Source organism: Fukomys damarensis, unplaced genomic scaffold, assembly GCF_012274545.1.
Source record: "Fukomys damarensis isolate Sample0158 unplaced genomic scaffold, DMR_v1.0_HiC HiC_scaffold_27, whole genome shotgun sequence".
Classification (NCBI taxonomy): Eukaryota; Metazoa; Chordata; class Mammalia; order Rodentia; family Bathyergidae; genus Fukomys; species Fukomys damarensis.
In genome coordinates, this window is record NW_022900939.1 from 6774827 (window position 1) to 6795450 (window position 20624).

General features: G+C 50.7%; 2 long non-coding RNA genes across 4 annotated transcripts in view; one reads left to right on the forward strand and one right to left on the reverse strand.

The window, feature by feature from the left end:
* LOC117283497 overlaps nt 1–19905 on the forward strand; it is a 22401-nt gene extending 2496 nt beyond the window's left edge. Inside the window, exons 2-5 of one of the 3 annotated variants that reach the window (XR_004514492.1) lie at nt 12018–12354; nt 12543–12946; nt 13308–13939; nt 18758–19905. This is a non-coding gene — a long non-coding RNA (uncharacterized LOC117283497). Of the gene's footprint in view, nt 1–9219; nt 11774–12017; nt 12947–13307; nt 13940–18757 lie in introns of those variants that run through there. The other 2 variants (XR_004514491.1, XR_004514490.1) reach the window with 2 other exon arrangements.
* LOC117283498 lies at nt 14591–17298 on the reverse strand. The gene is made up of 4 exons (XR_004514493.1): nt 17243–17298; nt 14976–15094; nt 14738–14856; nt 14591–14658 (listed from the first exon to the last, which is right to left on the reverse strand). It is a non-coding gene; the product is annotated as an uncharacterized LOC117283498 (long non-coding RNA).
* Nucleotides 19906–20624: the final 719 nt, after the last annotated feature.

Sequence of the window (20624 nt, forward strand, 5' to 3'; positions counted from 1 at the left end):
CCCTCCCGGCTTCTCCGTCCTTTCCCGACAGGCCTGCATCTCCCGACTCAGCCTCGCGCGGGGCCCGACTGCTGGCGCCTGCGCGCCCTCTTGTGGACAGGGTTGGGACCACACGCTGCGCTGCAGAGGGGCGTGGGAAACCCTCCCGCGCCTGCGCCTGCGCATACTTTGCTTGTGCAGAAATACAAGCATGTGTGCGTGGGTCTGCGTGTACCCGCCTCTCTTCACGTTGGTGTGTGCACCTGTCTGTGAGCGCATGTTTTGTGCCTGTCTACTTGTGCTCGTGTGTGATCACGTGTGCGTGCTTTTCTGTCTGCGTGTGCACGCCTGTGTGTGCATGTGTGTGCGCGCGTGTGTACGCATCCGTTCTCAGAGGCCTGCGTGCTCTCCCACAAGCCACTCCCTCCTCCGCACTGGTGTGTCAGCCCCAGGGTCCCCTCCTGCGCTATTTCAACAGCCATGCGGATTATTTTCTCTTTGTGTCACTGAGGCTCTTTTGAGCGTCACAGATAGTGGCCTACGACACAGTTCTTCTCAATGCATCCGGACCATTACACGTTCGCCCTGTTGTGCAGTGACCTCCTGGGGACAGAAACCTGGGACTTAAACAAGTTTGCACGTGGTAGGCCACCCCCACCCCTGCCCAAGGCTCGAACTCGGGCCCTGTGCTTCCAAGGCAGGTGCGGCGCCACTGAGCTGAACCCCGGCACGAGGTGGGACTCGTGGTCCCCATTTGACAGGTGGGGATGTTGAGGCCCAGGCAGGGAAATCATAAAAGCAGCACTGCAGAAACCACTCAAACATGGCAAACGCTTGCATCTCACTTTTCTGACAAGTTCGGAAGATAATTTTTATCAGTTCCTGTCTTAAAAGGACAGAAATTTGAAGCCCTGCACTGGAATCTCACACGGCAGCCGCAGGACCCAGCTTCTCCTGCTGCGGGGACGTGGACTCAGCTGCTCAGTCACCTGCCCTGGCCCCTGAATCCTTTTCTGAGAACTTCCTCCTGGTAGCCCGGGGAGCCTCCCTGACCCCCATCCCTGTCCCTGTCCCTCTCCCAGAGACGGGGTGGCTGCGTGGGACAGCGCTGAAGCTGTGGGCGGAAGGGAGCTCTAATTACATGATCCCCTCGCTGTGGGGGCTAATTGCTTGGTAGCCACAGTTGAATCCTATGGATCGCACCATGTCGTTACAGGGGCAGTGCAGGTGCACATGGGAAGCCGGTGACACCGGCCAGGTTTTGAGCCCTTTCCTGGGGGCAAATGTTGCGTCCCTTGTCCTGGTCTCTTCTGCATGCAGGTGGAATTTTCACTTTATAAATGAGACTGGCATGGGAAGAGAGAGATTTCAGTCCTGATTGTTGTGCCTGGTCCTTACAGGCTCAGAATTCGAAGTCTCAGGCCCCAGATCCACCCACTGAATCAGGGTCTGCATCTTCATAACAATCCCAGCTGCCTTCCCTGTGTGCATTTAGAGTTTGGAGATGGAGGGTGGGTGGATCAATGGTCGTCTACACAGGACATGCAGCCCCTCATCTTTCTCTGGGAAAGCACCCACTCCCGTCTCTGAGGCTTGAAGGGGAGCTACAGGCTGTAGTGGGGAGCACAGAGACCCCCTGTGCCTGGCTTGGGACTCAGTTGAACCCCCCGAGGTGCTCTTGAAGAAGGGCCAGTTTCTTGTTGACCTGTCCCCTCCGCCTCTGCACACTTGCTATGGGTGGGTCTTCTGCCACCCTCCACAGTCCTCTGCTTGCCTCGGTCAGGGGGATGTGAAAGGAGGTGACAGTGTGCCAGGCCTGGAGGGGTGTCTTGTGTTTCCCCCTGTCCTCCACATGAGGAGTGTTGGCCCAGGTGGCCATGGCACCGTCTTGTGGAGTCCTAGGAGGTCAGCTTTCCCCTTGCTGGGGCACAGTGACTAATATACTTAAAGGAGGAAATGGTTTCTTTGGCTCATAGTTTCAGGGGGTTCAGTCCATGGTCAGCTCCCTCCGAGGCAGGGGCATCATGGTGGAAGGGTGTGGGGAGCAAAGCTGCTTCCTTCATGGCTTCTGGGAAGTAGAGAAGGAGACAGCATCAGAGAGCAAAGGTGAGAGACCAGACAGAGCATCCAAGGCCACCCAGACGCACCCAGAAGTGTGCAGGCAACTGCACTTTTGGGAGATGCTTGTTACACAGCATTGTCTCTGCAGACAGCTGACTGATACAAGTGCTTTCTTTCCAGAGATTGCTAAGCTGTATTTAAACTTTTAGAAGTTATCTTGCTGGGCATGGTGTTGCACACCTGTAATCCCAGCATTTTGGGAGGCTGAGACAGGAGAATCACAAGTTCAAGCCTTGCCTGGGAAACTTAGTGAACCAGTATTTCAAAATAAAATAAAAATAAAAATTAAAAAAAAGGGCTGGAGATATAGTTCACTGCAAAGGCTCTGGGTTCAACCTACAGTACTGCAATAAATAAAAAAAAATCGAAAAAGTTATCTTGTCACTGGGAGAGCAGGGTCTGTGGAAGGGAAATTGAACTAAGATAGGGGAGGAATTCCTAATTTGCTTCTATGGAACCAGCCATGTCTGAGTTAGTTACCACTCTTTCAAATTTGAGGAGCAGAAGGCCGAAACTCCCCTGACTTAAACCAGGGAAGGAACTAGTGGCTACAGGACTTGAAAGTGGGGAGTGGTGAAGTGAGTTTCAGGTAAGGCTTGATCTAGCAGCTCAGGGATGGCCCAGTGTCTTTGTGTCTGCACTCTCTGCTATGGCACGAGGCTTCCTCATTCAGGTCTAATAGAGAGAGTCAGTGTCTCCTGGAAGACAAGAAGCTTCTTTCCTGGGGGCTGGAAGCAAATGTCTCCTCATTGTCTCTGATTGGGCCGGACATCTCAGCCTGGGATATGGAAGGTGCTGATCTGCCTAAGCTAAGCAGGGTGTGAGCAAGTACATTATAGTACCCAGATCCTCAGAGGGAGATCAGGGCCTGGACTGGGCAGAGGGCACTTTAGTTTTCGAGGAGGCTGCAATGTGGTCCTGCCTGATACTTGAGGGCTGTGATCCAAGACCCCCATGTGTGCCTGAAACTGTTAGCAGTACTGAACCCTACAGTCGTACTGTGTCTTCTCCTATTCATACATTCCCATGAGAAGATGTAACTTCTACATTAGGCACAGAAAGACCGACAACGCTAACTAATAATAAGATAGACCATTGCTACTTAAGGTAAAATAAGGGCCACGTGAACCTAAGTACTGTGATGCTGTGATTGTCACAGGACAAAGGAGACTAAGTGACTGAGGGGTGGGTAGTGTATACAGTGTGGATACGCTGGACAAGGGTCAGCTCACGTTCCCGAGTGGGATGGAGTAGGATTTTCACAGTACTTGGAATGGCATGAATTTCAAAACAAATGACTTATTAAATTAAAAAATATTGAATGTTTTTGGACTCTGGTTGACTGTGGGGAACTGAAAGCCTGGAAGACAAAATTTAGCCAAGTGTGGCAGTACATACCTGGAAAACAAAACAAAACAAGCACAGATAAAGAGCAAAACGGTGGATAAAGGAGGACTAACATTACAAACCTGGAGGACTCAGAGCAACCAGAAATGTATCCTCCCCCAGCTCCAGGAGCTGGAAGACTGATACCAAAGTGTTGGCAGCACTGGAGGGAGCACAGGACCCTGTCTCTCTCCCGACTTCTGGTGGTTGCTGGAAACGGGAATTCCTTGTCCTCTAGATGCATCCCTGTGACCTCTGCCCCATTGTCACATGGTGTCCCGTGTGTCTGTACGTGGCTTCACATAGCCTCCTTACAAATACGCTGTCCTCAGATTTAGGGTCCACCCAATCCCGTGTTACGATCTCATCTTAACCAGCTGCATCTGCAAAGGTCCTAGTTCCAAGTCAGGTTACGTTCTGAGGTTCCAGAGGGACATGAACTGCTGAGGAGCTCAATTCAGCCCAGTACAGAACATGAACACAGCTGATGATCAATAGATTATAATAGCTTTAATATACAGGTAAGATAATGGAATTCATTCTGCTATAACATTTAAAAAAATTTTTTTCCATTGAGACAGGGTCTCAGTATGTAACTGAGACTGCCCTGGAATTCACTGTGCAGCCCAGGCTGGTCCTGAACTCACAGCCATCCTCCTGCCTCAGCCTCCTGAGTGCTGGGATTACAGGCGTGGGCCACTGTGCCCGGCTAACATTTTTATATTTTAAAATAATTTTACACTTACAGGAAAGTTACTAAAATTACACAGAGACTTCCTTTAATATCCTTCACTTAGTTTTCTCTAACATTCACATCTTGCATAACTGTAATACACTGATCAAAATGTGGGCACGATACTATTAATGAACACAGACTTTATTCAAATTCTGCTGGTTCTTCTATTAATCATCCCTTTCTGTTCTGGGATCACCCGCGGTACCTTCGGTCTTCGGGGCTCCTCGCTGTGCTCCTCTCCTCCCTGTGCCCTGACCTTGGTCCTTCAGAAGAGTGCTGGCCACTTATTTTGTAGCACGTCCCTCTCTGGCCTTGTCTACTGTTTCTTCAGGATTCCACTGCGGTTATTCATTTTAGGTGTGGCTGGCTGCCTATTGCAGAAATAATGAGTCTTCCTGAGAGTCACACGACAGGGCTGTCTTGTTCTTGTTGACCTTGGTCATCCGGCTAAGGTGTCATCTGCTGGGCCCACTTAGGATCGTTCCGTTCCCTTCACAATGAATAAACATTATTAGTTTATTAGTGAGATTGTTCTCTCATGGAAAAGCTATCCTTTCTTTCCCTTTCTTCTATCCTTTCTCTCACCTGTGATCTTTCTTTCCCCCGAGTGATTCTCCCCACTTTCTAACTCTCAGAAACTTCAATCTGCCCAAGATCCCACTGGACGATGATGTCATAATCGCGATTGAATCATTTCTCAGTTGCTACATGTTATTTATCCATTTCCCCTAATTACAAGCAGCCCTACAGCGAGTATACTTGTATTTGTTCTTTCTAGGAGTACTTTTGAAGGTGGATCCCCAGCACAGCTGAAACAAGGGCTATGCGCTTTTCATTTCTAATAGACACTGTCAAACTGCCCCTCACCGAGTTTGGTGCGAGATAGCAGTACTATCCACAGTACTGTCCACAGTACTCACTCACTCAGCTTAGCCCCACGCAGGCTGTGCAGAGGGAAGACACCGAGGTAAAGAAGCCCCTCTGCCTCTCCCGAGGCCCTTACAATCCTAGCACCCCTTTTGTTTCCTTATTTTCTTTCTTGTCTCGTCTTCATAGTGAAATTACACTCCCTGGTGCACTGAGCTTAGAACAATGTACTTTTGATGTAACTCAGGTACAACTGAATTCAGCGATTTCCATATTTGCAGGGTTGTGCGGCCATAATAACCCTTAGGTCATTCCAGGACATTTTCTTTACTCCAAACGAGAAAGCCCACCTCCCCTGGCAGCCGCTCGGCCTCTCAGGCCTCTAGCACAAGGCAGCCAGGAATCTTTTTCTTTCTCTGTGAATTTGTCTATCCTGGACATTTCCTACAAAAGGAATCGCTTCTTTCTTCTAAGTATAATCCCCGCCAAGGTTCATCTATATTATAACCTGAGTCATTTAATTTCATTCCTTTTTAGGGCTGTGTAATAATCCACTGCATAGATGTTTTTGTTCAATGGGCACATAGGTTGTTTACACTTTTTGGCTATTGTGAATAATTCTGAGGATCCATGTACCAGTTTTTGTGAGGTCATGTTTTCATTTCTCATGGGTGTGTCCCCAGGAGTAAAAGTTCTGGGTTGTGTGATACCTCTGACCTTTTACAGAATTGCCAAACTGTTCCAAAGTGGCTGCTCCACTGGCCATTTCCACTGGCAATGTATGAGATTCCAATTTCCCCACTTCCTGGAGAACCCTTGTCATTGTGAGTGTCCTTCTGCTTCTAGCTGTCCTACCGGGTACAGAGTGGCATCTCATTGAGGCTTTGATTTCATCTCCCTGATCGTGTACGATGTTGAACCTTTTCTGTGCTTCCTGGCCATTTGAAGATCATCTTTGGAGAAATGTCTTTTCAGATTTTGCCCACTTTTAAATTTTTTTTTTATTATTGTTGAGTTTTAGGAGTTCTTCATGTTTTGGGTACTAGATCTTTGTCAGATATATGATTTCCTTTTTTCTTTTTTTTTGGTTCTGGAAATCAAACTCAGGACCTTATGCCAGACAGGCATGGTGCCACCGAGCTAAATCCCCAGCCCCTGTGAGATATATGATTTGCAAATAGTTTCTTCCAATCTCTGGGTTGTCTTTTCGCTTTCTTAATACTGTTCTTTGAACCACAAATATTTTTAATTTTGATGAATTCCAGTGTATCATATAATTTTTTTTCTGTTGTTGCTTTTGCTTTTGGTATACTAAGAAATCATTAACTAATCTGAGGTCATGAAGGCTTATGATCAATGCTTTTTATGTCTTTTAAAAAATTTATTTTTTTGGCATTTGAGGGATCTAACCCAGGGCCTTGCTCATGCTAAACAGGCACTCTGGCTGCACTCCCAGCCCCAGTAGAGTTATTTTTTAATATAACTTGTTTCTGACCACTGTTCATGGGTATTGCGATCCAGCATTCCTTCACCTGCATACATTTCATGCGACAAAACTTTCCCTCTTTCCCTCTGCATTCTGTTTCATTAAAACTAGTGCCAGTGAAAACTCACTGAATTGATCTTGTAACTCACTTATTGGCTGGGAATTGCGTTTTAGAAAATCATTGTTGAAAAGTTTACAAAGTACTCTGGAGTACCTGCCCTCATTTTTCCTTCAAGGCAGATGTGCAAGGCCGTCACCACTGTGTCTAAGGCCCAGAGGTCAAGTGACTTCCGGGCCCATGGTCCCATGGGAGAGCTGGCGTTTGGACCAAAGCCCATGATTTCCGTCCATGAGCTCAAATTCCCTGCCATGTTTCCTGTACCTTCACCTGTTGGAGAATCCCCAGGTTAAAGATGTGGATTTCCAGGCAGAGATTCTGCCTCTGTGGATCTCTGCAGAGTTTTTAAGCAGCTCCTTCTCGACAGGAAATAGGCAGGGTTGCCGTGGGCTGTGGAATGCAGACTCTGTCCTGGAGTCTGAAGGAGCTGCCCTGCACCAGCCTCAGGGAAGGCGGGGGACAGGAATGCAGCCAGTCCCGGCAGCCCTCTGGGGCTCACACTCCACCGAGCAGGGTTGTGAGCGGATGGGATTGGATTTGTAGAGGCTGCTGGCTACGGCCAGTGGGCTGGAGCCAAAGAACAGTGACATTTTGTTTGCTTGAGAGGTGTTTGTCCATTTGCTTAAATGTTGAGCCAACACACACAAATGGAGAGATTTCATGTAATAATTTGATTGCTGGCATTTCTTGAAAAGATCTGATGTCCCTGGGCATGGGTTACTGCTTGACCGAGACAGCCTGGGGTTGTCCTGGGCCTGCACAAGCTCAGTTCACCTGGGTCCCCACCGCTGCCTAGGACCCCCACCCTCTGCCCATCCGCAGGCCGCTTGGGGCTGTGGCACTGGAGTTGGTCCTGGGGCTCCCTCACGTCCAGCTGCCCTGCTGCTCCACCCTGAGGCATTGGGCTTCGTGGGTGGACACCGCTTCCCTCTCTTTGTCCTCTCCCCCTTGCCTTATATTCCTGAGGGACATAGCCATGGTGATGCGGAAAGACCGCAGGGCCGGAGTTAGATGGCCCCGGGTTCCAGGGCCAGCCTGTCGTTTCCTTGGGCTAGTTAGGGCGACTCCCTGTTAAGTGACCTCAGTTACTTCATCTCTAGGAGATAGGGGTCACGAGTCACCCTCCCGAGGTGTGCCCTGAGTCTCTGTCACGGGCCCTGGCCCAGGTCCCCGAGGGGGCTTGGCTTCTGCCCCCGGGCACCCTCTCTGTGCCCTGGAAATGGTGGGTTTATCCAGTTCCGGGGTTCAGGGTTAGGCTACGACAGGCCCAAGGTGCAGTCTCCCACCTCAGCGTGGCAGGTAAATTCACCTACTCGGGCCCTCTGTCACTCTCAGCTGGGTTGGAAAGAGGGGTGCCTTTTTGGGCTTCCTCAAATAGTAGTTTCTCTGGCAGTGGTTGTGAGGGGCCTGGCCCTGCCCTGTAGTTCACCTTACAGAAATGGAAAGCAAGATCACAGCCCGGGGAGGTCAAGGTCAAGCCTCCATGGGGGAGATTTTTAGAGGAACAGAAAGGGGCAAGAGATACTGAGGGTGAAGCCACCTTGGAAATTGCCTCCCAGGTCTTTAGAAGTGTATGCAAATCACATGCAAATCTCACATATTTAAATCTGCCTGGATGGGACCCTGGGGGAAAATTTGGGTGGAGGTCACAGAATCCCAGGGAGTTTGTGAGGAAGGGTGAGCAGGAGAGGATGGTGGGAGGCTGTGTGGGTGCTGGGCAGGGGCTGGGCTAAGAGGGGACCAGGCACCGGTGGGCGGGATGGAGTTGGCTGCAGCCCCTGCCTGTGTCCTAACCTCTCCTGTTCACCGCACGCCAGTCACTCCCCAGCCACCCCTGGGTTTGGAGAAACAGCGTGAGACAGCTGGCCTTGGCCCCAGCCCGACCTTGGTTCTTTCCAGCTGTGGGGCGGGTTCCAAAGCCTCTGCTTTCTCCCCTGTAGAATGGGCCCGGCCCAGTGCTCTGTCACGGGCTCTTGTGACCGTGGCCATCAGGCAGGGTGGAGGAAGCGCTCAGCTGGCAAGAGTCAAAGGCTTGTCCCGGCTCCATCTCCACCCAGCTGGTCAGCTGTCCCCTCAGTTCCCCCAGCTCTGGTGTAGATGCCGCAATGACTCCCAGTTCCCCGGCCACCAGGGACAGAGGCAGCTGTGACTCAGGCCCGCATCAGCTCTTGGGAGGTCTCCAGCCTCCTCCCCAGGGTCTGAACTGAGGGTTCTCCGGATCCCAGAGAGGTTGTGTGACCCGACAGCCAGCTGGAGCCCCAAGTGTCCAGACTGAGGGTCCCACTGTCCAGCACAGGACGGCGGGCTGGGTTCCCCTTTGGCTGGAGCACATCCTGCAGCACTGGCTGGCAAGTGGCTGCCAGCTGCCTGTAGGGTCACCATGTCACTGGCCCATGGCGGCTGGGAGGTCCCATCGAGGGGTGCCGCTTGCTGGGGGGGCTGGGGGGCTTCCTGGCTCTGCCCACCTCCCCCTTCCCTCTCCCCTCCCTGCTTTGCGGCAGCACTGGCTGAAGTGGCTGCCAGCTGCCTGTAGGGTCACCATGTCACTGGCCCATGGCGGCTGGGAGGTCCCATCGAGGGGTGCCGCTTGCTGGGGGGGCTGGGGGGCTTCCTGGCTCTGCCCACCTCCCCCTTCCCTCTCCCCTCCCTGCTTTGCGGCAGTGTTTGGGGAGATTATGCAGAGTTGACGTTGGAATATGAATGAGGCGGCGGCAGCAGCCAAATATTGGAATTAGGGAGAGCGGGAGCCCAGGCCGGGATCCAGGAGCAGCTGGGACATCTGTGCCTTGGCTCTTCCAGATGCCTGACCCCGTGCCCACCTGGAACCGCCTGGTCCCTGAGCCACAGAGCAGCCCCGCCGCAGCCAAGCTCTGGTCCCTGGCTTGCCGCGGCGAGGAGCCCTGTGGAACTTGGCTTCCATCTCGGCTTCTGCTGGGGTTTGAGAAGTGGGGCTGGGGGGGCCGACTCCTCCTAAAGACGCACCCTACACTGAATTTCCTGGAGTCCCACACCTGGCGCTTTTCTAGGGGACCGGTCCACGGTTGCCAAAGTATGTTCCATGGAACCCGTGTTTTGCAGACTTTTAATGCATTCTCCATGGCCATATGTTTGAGAAATGTGTTCAACAGCAAGGGTGCAGGACGTCTCAGAACGCTTAACAATTTAATGGTCATAGTGATTCATCCAAAGGAGCAGAGGTACAATGTGCTTCCTTCCAAACTCGTTTGACAAGTGCCCTCTGCCTCAGTTGGTATCTCTTGGATACTGCTGCTGGCAGAGCTGTCTCCTCTCGCGGCTGTTGGTACCAGTGTGTGGGTCTGGCAGGAAGTGGACCCCTGGTGCACCTGCCTTTCCAGCAGAGTGGACGCGGCCATGCGATGACCACCTTAAGCCCTGCCTCTTCTCTGAACTCACCTGATGAGTGCAGACCGGCTGGCAGCTTTGTGCTAATCCGCCCGCAGGGTTTCTGCGCTTTCTTCTGCAGGAAGAGCCGTGGGCGAGGTGGTGTGGATCCTCCTGCTGCCCTGGCCTTGTCCCTTGGGCTTGCTGAGCAATGGGTAGGAGGCGTTGGGTTCCAAGGTGCTTGACTTCTGAGCCCCGGCTCTGCCACGGGTGCCTGGCATGGCCTAGGGTGCCGAAGAGGCAGGGGCCAGAGGCACTTTTTGAACCGGCTCTTGGGGGACCCCGAGCCCATGACCATCTGCTCTTCGGTGCCCCAGCCCTGTCCCAGGCTCCATTCAGGCCAGCTATGCCCAGCCTGCTCTCCAGGGGGCGCCTCGGAGTGCGACTGTCCTGCCACGTCGGGATCCAGGGGCAGCCTCCTCTTCCTCCCTGCTTTCTTCGTAGGCAGCTTCTGGGGCTTAGCTTTGCTTCCACCCCCAGGAATGAGCAGAATCAGGAGAAGAAAAAGGCCAGGTTGGAGAAAAACGTGGCCGCTTCCTTGGGAGCCCCTGAGATGCCAAGTCTTAAACCCGTTGGCCTAGGATCCCTCCCCTCCAGCTCTGGCAGAAAGTGACTCTGCGGAGTCCGAAGCATTACCCAGTGGCCGCCCTCCCCTGTCCCCAGAGGGCTCTCCGTCTCCCTGGATGACTCTCTCACAGCTTCCTATGGTGTCTCCCCAGAGTCCACTGGCGGCATCTCAGGCTGTCCCTTTTCAACTCGCCGCTAACTCAGGATGCCGCCGACTGCCAGGGTAAAGCCAAGGTCCCGCCTCTCCCCAGACGCTGCTAGAATTCTCCAACCCACCCGCTCTCAAGCTCCAGCCTCTGTTCTCGCTGTGCCTGCAGCCCGAACACCTTTCCCCGTTTTGCTGACCAACTCTGACTCAGCTCCCAGACCTAACTTCTCCCGGTCCGCCTTTCTCTCCTCCGCCCACTCAGAGCTCCTGGAGTAACCGCCTCACCCTGCGGTTTCTGCACGGACCAAAACCAGCAAGCGCTTGCCTTACTCCTCCATCATGCATCTTATCGAGTCCCCAGTATTCAGTGTGGTCTTTCAGTTATTAGACACAACACGCACTCCTGCAACATGTCCACATGGTTCGGAAATCAAAGTCTCACTCTGTCTTAGTTGCTCTCCTTGCTGAGACAGAGTATCCCCGCCCCCAGCCCCGCAATCCTCCCAGGTCAAACCAGACCCCACCTCTACCAGCAGGTCAGCTAAATAAGCCCTGACCAGATGCCCCACTTCTGAGCTTCGGGGGGTGTGTCCAGCTATAAACTTAAACACCCTCTCTGACCCTATTGGTCATCCCCCCTTCCTGGGTCATCCTGGCTAAAAGTTTCAGTGTTGTTTTATCCTTATGTGTTTGTACATTCAACAGATTTGGTGTTCCGGAGCTCTTAACTGACTTCCCCTATGTGACATTTAGGTCCTTTCTCATTTGTTACTGCTACAAATAATACTGAATACGAAGGAGATGTTTCTGTAGGTAGAGTCTGATTGCTTGGAGTTACTGGCGAACAGTATGCACCAAAGTTTTGTTGTTTAGGAGGAGTCTTGCGATGTTGGCCAGGCTGGTCCCGGACTCCTGGACTCAAGGGATTTTCCTGCCTCAGCCTCCTCAGTGCTGGAACTACAGGTGAAAGCTAATGTGCCTAGCTTGCCTTGACATTTCTTTAGTGGACAGTGCCATACTGTTTTCAGCAGATTGGACTGGTTCCCCTCCCAGCCACTATTGTGCAAAAGTCTGTCTCCCTCCCTTGACAACAGGGCCTGGGACTTACTGGTCACCATGTTCCTGGGACACAGTAGGCTTTGTAAATGCTCGCTGAATGACTCTGTGGCTTACCAAACCCTGGCTTTCTTTTTATCCTCCAAAGCAGAAGCCTTCTTGTTCTGAAGAATCTGTGACGTCAACTGCAAGACTAGGAGACCTTGGCCTCTCCAGGAGACTCTTCAAACCATGAAGAATCCCGGAGTCCCAGGCTCTGTCTTTGTTAGTAGCGGGTGTGAAGTTTTTGTCTTTAGAGCTGGCGTGGAGGATCTGGGTTACCATGGCAACCCTGAAGCAGGGCAGCCTCTTCCCTTCCCTCCATTTTGAGAGCCCTGGTTGCCATAACAACCAATAGGCGCACTCCTCTTAGGGCCTCCAGCTTCCTAGGTCTTGGCAACCCTGATGTCACTTGACCTGTCATGCCCCTTGGGGTCCTCTGGAGCCAGGTGAGACAGCCGTGTGGCCACCATGGAAGGGGGAGGTCCAGGCTCAGGAAGAGAGAAGTCTCACCCTTCCAAGCCCAGGAGGGGCCCTGTTGCCTGGTGACCAGAGGGGGAGAAAATTCCCAGGGGTCACGGGGTCCTTGGGGGACCTAGAAGGCACAGGGTTGGAGTGACCAAGTGTTTCTCCTCAGCACATCCCACCTAGATGACCGCCATTGCTGCTGGAACTCCCTGGGAAAGCAGAGGCTGGATGAGGGAGGCTCCCAGGCCTCTTCAGAATGCCCAGAATATACCGGGTGGGACACATGGGCGCTCGGCAGCATCATGGAATCTTCTGTGGCCAAAGGAAAGCAGGATGCCTGAGGATTCTGTTGACACTTGGAAAACTCTGCTACTGGGAAGGCAGGATGAGGGTGGGCACTGCTGCAGCTGTGTGATGCCAATGTGGGCTTCTCAGACCCAACCGGGTGGACGGTGACGGAAACAAAGATGGCGCCACACCCACGAACAGTCTTGCCTCTACTGCTGCGGTCCAAGCTAGACCCTTGGCATTCGAAGTAGACTCCTGCTTCTGCCCTCAAGCCCCGTTCCTGAGGTAGGGCAGACGAAATAAAGATAGGGAGAAAGGGGACGAGGAAAACTGTACTTTAAAGTGTACCTCTTTAGGGGGTGTGTGTTAGCGGGGTTTGAACCCAGGGCCTTCACACCAAGCTACATCCCCAGCCCCAGCCCTTTAATTTTTTTTTTAAATTAGTTTTGAGCCAGAGTCTTGCTAAGTTGCCCAGGCTGGGCCTGACTTTGTCATCCTCCCGCCTCAGCCTCCCAGAGTGCTGGAATTGCAGGTGTGCACCACCACAACTGGCTCCTAAAATTGTACTTTTAAGAATAGTACAATTCCGGACACAATCAAAGTTACCCAAAGCTATCTATGTCTATAATCTATCTTTTTTCTCTAGATCTAAAAAATGCAGACCCCTAACACCTGTGAACTCTGTGTTTGATGGAGCTCAGAGACGTCTATACCCCCAAATCTCATTGTGCAAGGGGAAAGGTGCCAGGGGAGAGGTCCGTGGCCTAGCGGTGGGGGCAGGATGGGGGCCAAGGAACAGTTGGTCCCCTCCAGACTCTCAGGAAGGAGCCAGCTGGAGAGCCTGTCTCCAGGTCCCCACCTCCATCCTGTGCAGCCTCCAGGAGCCGCCAGAGCTCTATTCCAGGATGCTCTGCATGGAGATGGGGTGGGGCAGCCTGCCAAGGTCCGGGGGCAGAGTCGGCCTAGGAACTGGTGAGACTCCCAGGCCCCTCCCTCCCCATCCCCGGGTATCAGGTCAGGCGTGTATCAGCACCTGCCCCTAACTCCAAAAGGACGCCGGGAGGTGTTTTCTCGAGGGAATGAATGATCCCACAGAAATGACTCGAAGATGCTCACGTCCAGAGATCTCTAGCAGAAAGGCTGCAGGGAGCAACCGACTGTTTTACAACGAAGCTCATTCAATCAACACCCGAAACTCAGAAGCGTAATGTCTCCGCCAGGCTCAGCCGTGGCCTGGTCTTCAGTAGGAACGCACACTCCAAGGACCCTACATCTAAGGTACACTTCTTGTCCCCCTCCCCAAGGAAAATATGGGCCAGGAGGAAAAAGAACAGAATAGAGGGTCAAAGGAACCACCATGATTGGCATCCTTAGTTAAAAATGTATTGCATCCATAAAGAAACAGTAGAATCTAAAAGGGGTAACTAGAGAATAGGAAAGAATTTGTGGGAGCAAACATTCTGATAGCAAGGCTGGCCTTGAACTCATGGTGAATCCTCCTGTCTCAGCCTCCCGGGTATTGGGATTACCGGTGTGCACCACCACACACTGTGGTCCCTGCACATTTTGGCAAGCCCTAACTACTTTTGCAGCTCAGGAGAAGGCTTCACTTTACCTTACCTTTATCCCAGCCCTGCACACAAAGGACCGAGCGAAACGAATTTGCTTTTTCAGTCAGTTTTCATCGCGGTAACAGAATACCTGATACAATCAGTGGGGTTACTGGAGGAAAGTTTCGGTTTGCTTTATGGTTTCAGAGGTTTCAGTTTATGCGTAGACAGCTGGCTCCATTGCTTCAGGCCAGTGAAGAAGCAGAAATATCACGGCAGAAGGACAGGGTAGTGGGAATCTGCTCACCTGCTGGCAGCCAGGAGGTGGAGGGTGAGAGGGAGAGGAGGGCTGGGGCCGAGATGTACCCTCCCAGGGCGCACTCTCGGGATGGGCCCAGCGAGGCGGTTTCTCCAGTCTCCCGGTCGTCCATTTAGTCATGAACCAACCTATCCATGGATGGAGCCATTCATTAGACCAGAGCCCTCGCCTTCCCCTCACTTCTGACGGGAACAGGAACGCTTTCACCTCTGAACGCTGAGGCCTCAGGGACCAAGCTCTCAACACGCTGTGCGGGGCGGGCTAGATCCAGACCATGGCACGCTGTAGACGGAGTATATTCTAGCAGGTTGATGCAAAGGGAGATTCTAGAAGACAAAATGAGGAAAATTACGTCAGGTATTTTGAAACAATATCTTTGACTGCAAGGATTAATGCTAAATAAGGCACCCATCTGAGTGTGAATAGATAGTTGCTGGGAAGATACCTTTGTAGACTTTTTTTTTTTTGGTGTTTTCAGCAGCCTGTGTGTAAAGCTGTGCTTCTAGTGACTCCTTCTGGAGGACTGGTTCCTGAGACTCCTCCTTGAAAACCTCCTGGCTTTATCTGTTTTGGTCAGGGATTGACAAAAGTGACTCCATCTTGATTTGACAAATTTCATCCATCTTCTAACAGCCACGTTGGGAGGGTGTATGCAATGAAACGACGCCTTTCAAAATTCTGACTGGAAATGTTTTCCCATTGAGCATTCCACACCAACCCAGACTATCGATGAAACACGAGTGGGTAACAAAGACCTTTGTAGACACAGCAAGCCTTTTATGTAGCTTGCTTCTGTGTACTTTTCTGCAGTAAACTCCCAAAGGATGTGTTCATTTAAAACCAGGGAGCCAAGAACAAAGTTGGATCCAGGATCAGGGAGCCCAACACGGGAGAGGGTTTCAGGGAATGGAATGTCTCGGGTAATGTGTTGTCACGGAGAGCGACTGTGCTAGAGAGCAGGAAGTCAGAAGGCTCTGGGGGTGATGACATCCGTCCTTGGGAAATAGATGAGCCTGACAAATCGTCTGACAAGTCCGGTCAGGTGGAAAATTATACCGAGGGCATGGAAAGCTTTTGCCAATTATCAAACAAACAAACAAACAAACAAACCCAAGTTGATGAGAGATGAAATAATATTGACTAAGAAAGATCAAAAGAAAGGGAGGAAGATCGGGTTCTACTTATTGGTCCATCCACAAAATGTGTTTACATTGTCTGAAAAGGGAAAAAGTAGAAATGGATTTTTACAAAGTTGAGATGAAATTGAGGCCAGCGAAGAGGAGGGAAGAGTTTCTCTATGTTGCTGGGAAGACGATCTCAAGGTTAAGGTGGTGACTCAGGAGATTGGAAACACAAGGGTTATTGGGAAACAGGGAGATAAACAACAGAAGGGCAGCTTTGGGGGACAAAGGCGAGGGGAGGTGGGATGGGCTGCAGGGGACAGGGGCTGCTGGTCTTAATTGGGGGGGCTCTGTGCCCCGGGGCTCCACAGCCTGGGTTCACCAACCACAGCTGGAATGTTTAAAAAAAAGCTGCCTTTATACCGAGATGTGCAGACTTTAAAATCTTGTCATTATCCCCTAACTAATACAGTGTAAGAAGTATTTGCATAGCATTTACATTGTATTATATATTATAAGTAATTTCAAGATGCTCTAACGTCTGCAGGAGGATGTAGGTTATATGCAAATACTATGCAATATTATTTAAGGGACTCACGCATCTTTGGATTTCAGTATTTGCATGGGAGCCTGGGATCAATTCCCCATGGATACTAGGGATGACTGCACTTGGCTTTTCAAAAGATTTACTGATAATATTTTGATTAAAACAAAACATAGTTTTGAAAAATAGATTGGGCTCATGCTCTCTCCTGTACGAAGGAAGATTTCCCCAACTTCCCCTGGTCCCCGATTCCTTCGTTCTGTGAGCGACCCCAGCTCGGGGGCTCATGTCCCCAGCAGTGTTCTTTAATTGACGAATAAGTAAAAAGCAAAGTTGGTTAAATTCAGAAGAAAAAAAGCAACTTTGTAGATGCTGAACTGGGGCAGCCATGTTGGCATTACAGGATATTTGTCTTTCGAAGGCTGTCCCTGTTGTTGATGGTACTTTGTTTTCACTGTTGAGCCAGGCTGGCTGGGTTGAGGTCATAAATCTAGGCAGACAGGATGGGATTTAGAGACGCTCCTGAGCTCCAGGGCTGTCTGCATCATTCCATATCTGGGGGCTGGAGGCAAGTTACTCAAAACCCACCTTCTTCTCTGAATAGTAAGGATAAGGGCAAAAATACTACGCGATCGCTGAATTGCTCAGCTTTTCCCCACTGGTACAAAATACCTGACCCTCCTACTTAATGGAAGAGAGGTTTATTTGGGCTTTCAGTTTCCAAGGGTTCAGTTCATGGTCAGTCAGTCAAGGCACAAATGTCATAGACAAGGATATGGTGGAGCGAAGCTGCTGACTTCATGGCGGCCAGGAAGAGCCTCAGAGGAAAGGACGGGGATCACACCTCTGTGACCACCCAGACACACCCAGAAGTGTGTGACTTCCAAGACAGTCAATTGACAAGTCAGCTTAACCAGCAGGGTCGCATTGCCAACCCTCAGAAAAATGTAGGTAAGGTGCCTAGCACGTGGTAAATGGTTCTTAAGTGGAGGATCATTTTATTAAGTTACAGAATGTTTAGTGATAGCAGCTCTTCCTTGACCTTACTTTCCGAATTCTTCTTATGGAAACTTCCAGATTGGCACCTCCGCCTCCCAGGCCAAGGACCCTGCTTGGGATGGGCACAGTGGGTATCAGCATAGTAGTTCAGAGCATCTGCACCCTTTCAGGGACAACTGAGGGATTCCGTTTTAGGAACTGTGCTGAGACCGTTTCAGCAGCGTTGCCTGGTTTTTAAACAAAAGATATTTAGGTGGGAACAGACTCAACTTGAGGTTTCTGTGATTTTCACACGACCTTTAAATACCCCAGATTTGTAATTTCCTTCTTTCACTAGTGAAAGATTGGATCATCTTGGAAAACAGCAACCTAATTTGATGCCGTTGCCTTGTACATCTCCTTGCTCCCCTCTGCATTTCATTGGCCCCAGCTTGCCCTGCCTCCCTGGCGGCCTCCCCCCACCCCCACTCACCAGACAGCAGGCCTTGCTGGCCCCGGGCCACCCCTCTCCTCCCCCCGCTCCTCCTCCGTGGGAACTGCCTGCTCAGAATTCGCCAGCCTCTCCAGAGGCCACAGCCTCGAAGGCTGTGCTGCAGCCCTGTCCAGCCATGCCCTCCTACCTTGGCCTCAGGTGACTAGAAGAGGTCTACTTAATTGGCTGTTACTATTTAAAAAAAACTTGTTAGTGTTCAGTGTTGGTGCTGTGATCATTTCCTGAGCCTCAGGCCTTCCTCGTCCCTAACTTTACCGCTCTCTTTCCTGACCTTTAATGTCTCAGTGGCCTTGTGTGACCGCCTCTGCCTGGGTTATTCCCTCAGCCCTCTGCCCACCCCGTTCCGGTCTCCCCTGGAGCTCCACTCTGGGGTCTGCCTGCCCGCGATGTCTGACTTTCCCACACACCTGTCCCGAGCCCCTCCCAGTCGTCCTCTCGGTCCGGTGGCAACGGAAACGCCCACGTCATTCCTCGTCCTCTCTCCTCCCTTTCTACCTCCGCCCCCTTGAGCTTTGCCCCTTGAACCGCCCCACGCCCTCTGACCTCGTCAGTCAGGGTGGCCCACACTGTCCCCCACACGTGGCCACTCCTCTGCCGTGCTGGGAACGTCTGCCAGGGCACTTTGCCAGCGTCACCCTTTTCGAAAAGGAAGGTTTTCCTGAACTGATTTTATAGTCTCTTCGAGCCCGAGGATGCTGCCCAGTACCCCGAAAGCCTTACCACAGACGGCACGTGTGACCTGACTGCTCACTGTCCTGCTGAGGACCTGCCCCACTTCTTGGGCTTACTGGTGTGTGCAGGGAGGTGGTTCTTTGAAGGGTCACAGCTCAGCCCTCTCTAGTGATCGTGAAGAGAGCTAAAGCCCTAAGAACTCAGGGCTGTGGGTGGCTTAGTGGTAGAGCACTTGTCTACCATGCCGATTAGATTGTCAGATCTGAGAGTAGCGGGGGGGAAGAGAGGCTAAATTCTCCAAATTCTTAAGAGTAGGTCAAAGACAAATCAGTGATGCTCTTGTTTCAGGGATGCATTGTTATGCCAGCAACAAAGGCTTTGTCTTTTTACCTCCTCAGGCCAAGGAGAGAGGGGAAGAACTGGACAGCTTGCTGGAGCCTGCCTCACCACCCTACCCGTGTGTGCATGTAAACTGCACCCCTTGGTGGTTTTCCTACTGTGTTACATGAAAAGGTCCACTTCTCAAAAAGTGATTTACATTGATGAAATAAAATAGCTAAGATAAAAAGATGGTGATTGAAAAGTTATTGAAATGTTAAAAAAACCCAATTTGTGACATAGGAATGCTATCTTTACCACCTTTAAGAATCATAATAATTTCAAAGAGGTACTGAACACGTTTTCTGAATTTCTCTAATATTATAGGTGATAGGAAAATATATCTATTTTGTGTTTTGTAGCCTATATTTACAATGGGAGAAAATCTAAGTTTCAGCTAGATTAGTGAGTATAAAAGTTAGTTTCTCCCCAGTCAAGTTCATGGGCTCCTGAATTCTGCCTGCAGATTCTGTGAGATTTTAACTGTGAACCCCAATGAGATCCTTCACTCCTTCTTCTTCTGGAAGCTTCCTTGACTGTCATGCTTGTCTTTGGGTTTTCCTTGGTGCTGAACAGTTACAACATGCACTCATTCAACAAACATTTATCAAGATTGCTGTAATCATGTAAGTCACTGTGTCAGATGTTGGAGGTTCATGGTAAGGGAGAAAAATCAGCAGTTTTCCAACCAGTGGAAGAGAGAGACATATTTTCATGCCAGCATAACCCCAAACATAACATGAAAGCTTCAAGTGAGGGTCTGAAGCTTCAGATGAGGGCTCGGAGGTTAACATTTCCACTTGGTGAGGAGATGGAGGAGGAAAAGTTCAGGAAGAAGATGACATTTGAACTTGGCCTCCGAGAGGAGACATAAACAACTTTTTTTTTTGGTACTGGGGAGCAAACTCGGGACCTTGTGCTTTCGAAGCAGGTGGTGAAACCACTGAGCTACATCCCCAGCCCCATGAGGAAAGGATAGCTCTTGCTGGTATTTTAATCTTCCACAAGTGGTTGATGTCTCAGTTTAATAAGTTTTCAACTTTGCCATGGTGTGGAAGACTACCTGGAAACCATTCCATTTTTCAGTATCCAATGGATTCTCGAGTCACGGCTGGCCTGACATATGAACAACTTGGGTTATGACCAGAACTTTACTTTTAACTTATGAACAAGGTCTTGAGTTATGACCCAAATGCCAGCCACTTGTGCTTCCAGATGGCCTCAGATACAGATTTAACTCTTCAAGAGCTCTGGAAGGAACATGACAATGTACTCTCCTGTGTGGGGTTCATTGAGAAATCCTGGGCCAGTGTCTCTAAGGACACCAAGATCTGCCTATGTGCAGGAGAGAGACTCTGAAGGTTGTGCCGTGGAGCCTGAGCTTTCAATTCAACCTCAAGAACAAATTGAGTTCATGAGCCAAGGGTCCAATGAATCACATGGATATTCGACACTGTACTATGAAGTAGGCTTTGTGTTAGGGGGTTGAGACCAGCTGCAGACTAATTAAGTGTTCTGAGCATGCTGCTGGCAGGCTAGATGATGTTTAGCTATGATGTTTGGGGACACTGGGAAGGCAGGGCCAGATCACTGTGCTCGTTCTCTACACCCAGGCTGAAGAGGGAGGCAAGAGACCAGGAAGTAGAGTGCTCAGCCCCATTTCAAATCTTTACTGCTGCCTTTGAGGAAGGAATTAATTATTTAGACAACAAAGATCAATACATGTATTTGTGAGGTGCACATGAGTGCTGCTGTTGGTATACATGATGAAGGAAATTTTAGCCTGGGCTTATTTGGTAATAATAGTGTGTCACAATCTCCTGTTATCTTATAAAACACTCAAGGAAGAACTGAGTCCAACCCATCCTTTGGCAGCAAATTTTTTCT